The sequence below is a fragment of the Elephantulus edwardii genome, unplaced genomic scaffold (genome assembly GCF_000299155.1).
Source record: "Elephantulus edwardii isolate Elephantulus edwardi_28Jun2011 unplaced genomic scaffold, EleEdw1.0 scaffold00024, whole genome shotgun sequence".
Lineage (NCBI taxonomy): Eukaryota > Metazoa > Chordata > Mammalia > Macroscelidea > Macroscelididae > Elephantulus > Elephantulus edwardii.
In genome coordinates this window covers 2,627,569-2,630,105 of record NW_006399774.1, presented here as the reverse complement: position 1 = coordinate 2,630,105, position 2,537 = coordinate 2,627,569, and positions in this window count along the sequence as shown.

Here is a 2,537-nt window from a genome sequence, read left to right as displayed (position 1 = left end):
TGTCAGTGTAGAGACTAAGGTGTGCCTGATCCATGCCAGTGTCTTTGCAAGTACTTGCTACGCATCAGAGAGCTAGACAATGACTAAGGGTAACAGAAGTAGAATTGATGCCTTTGTGTTGTAATGCTAGAGAAGAGTATTGAACAAACATTGACCACCAAGAGAACAAACAGGTCTATCTTGGAGAGGGTGAAATCAAGTTTCTCCCTGGTGGCAAGGATTTTGAAGCTCTGTCTCACGTATTTGGGCATATAGCCAGAAGGGACCAGTTCTTGGAGAAGGACATTATGTTTGGAAGCTTGAGGAGGACTTGAAGCACAGTATACAGACTGAATATGTATGGAGAAAGGTTACACACCCAACACACAACCTTCCTGATTTTAAACCACGGGGAGTTCTGTATAAACATTCTCAATTTCCAGACAAGGCCTAGTGAAGCAGTAAAAATGGAGGTTTGTACATTTCATTAACTTCCAGATCTTTCCACCTTTCCTTGGAGCTAGCTTTCTACACTTCTCCCTGAGTACCTTTCACAACCCTCTCCACCTAATTTGTGAGAATTTTCCTCCTCTGCTTTCTCAAACACCTCAGGTGGTCCAGTCTGTAAATAGTTGCTCTGGTAAGCCAGATCACATACCTCTCTGGAAATTTCTGTATGCCTCTTCAGGAGAAGATGGACAATTCCCTCTTACACAGTTTACAGCTTAGAAAACCTGATGAAGGGTCCACAATGAGTTGATTTGGACACGATGACAATGAGAAAGAGAATCAATATAAAACATAATGCTTAGTTAATTCTTGCATACAGATTGACTACATCTGTGGAAGGAATTGTTGGAGAAGCTCAATATCAGCTGTCAAAACTAGGCTGGGGCAGACTGTGGAACAGACCATCAATTACTCATCCAGAAGTTCAAACTGAGGCCAAAGAAAATGAAAAAGACCATGAGAGCCAAAGTATGATCTTGAAAGTGTTCCATCCAAATTTCCAAATCATCTTATGAATAGGCTTGAAGCATTGGACACCAATGACTAAAGAACAGATGTATTGTGATATGACATCAAAGACACCATCTCTGAAGAGAACAAAAACCCATTACAAAGACAAAGGGGAAAGAAAAAACCAAAATGGATGTCAGGAGAACCTCTGAAATTTGCACTAGAGGCTTGAGAAACCAAAACAAAGGGAAAACATGCCAAGGTAAAAGAGCCGAACAGAAAACTTTAAAGAGCAGCTCAAGAACTCCAAGCAAACTATTATAATGGAATGTGCAGAGAGCTGGAATTGCAAAATAAAAAGGGAAGAACTAATTCTGCATTTCTCAAGCTGAGAGAACTAAAAAATAAATTTAAGTCACAATAAAAAAAGAATGCTATGGACAATATATTGAATGATCCTGGAAACATCAAAAGGAGATGGAGGGAAGACACAGAGACACTATATGTAAAAAATTTGACTGACACTTGGAAATTTCAGGAAGTCTCTTATGAGCAGGAGCCATTGGTAATGAAGGAGGAAGTTGAAGCTGCACTGAAGGTATTGGCAAAATAATAAGGCCCCAAGAATTGATGGGACACTAACTGACATCCTTCAACTAGTAGATACAGCCCTAAATGCACTCACCACTCTAGACCAGAAAATTTGGAGGTCAGTTGCCTGGACAATTGATTGTGGGGGGGGGGTGGGGAAGTCCATATGTTTTCTGATTTCCAAGAAAGGTAACACAGTGTAGAAATATTGAAAAATATCATTAATATCACATGCAAGCAAATTACTTTTTGAAGATCATTCTAGAATGCTACATAAATAAAAATCTGCCAGAAGTTCAAACAAGATTTAGACAATGCCACAGCACCAGGGATCTCATTGCTGTTGATGGATCCTGGCTGAAAGTAAAGAATATCTGAAGAATTTTTTTATGCTTTATTGACTATGCAAAAGTATTTGATTGTGTGGATCACGACAAGTTATGGCTAACCTATACCTGAACCAAGAGGCTGTTGTGTAAACAGAGCAAGGGAATACTAAATGGTTTAAAATTAGAAGAGAGTGTGTCAGCCCTTCTGTCTGTTCTTTATACCTATTCAATCTGTATGCTGAGCAAATTATTTGAGAAGCTAGACTCTATGAAGAAGAATGTGGCATCAAGATCAGAGGAAGACTCATCACAACCTGCCTTATGCAGAGGACACAACTTTGCTTGCTGAAAGTAAGGAGGACTTGAAGTACTTGCTGCAGAAGATCACAGGATACTGCCCTCGACAGGGATTGCACCTCAATGTCAAGAAAATAGCGGTTTTTTACCACCAGACCTATAGACAATATCATGATAGAAGGTGAAAAGATTGAAGTTGTCAAAGACTTCATCTTACTTTGATCCACAATCAACATCATTGGTAACAGCAGTCGGGAAACCAGGAGATGTATGGCACTGGACAAGTCCACTGTCAGGGACCTCTTCAAAGCACTGAGGGACAGTAATGTTAGTTCGAAGTCTAAGATGTGCCTGATTCAGGCCATAGTCTTTCTGATCACT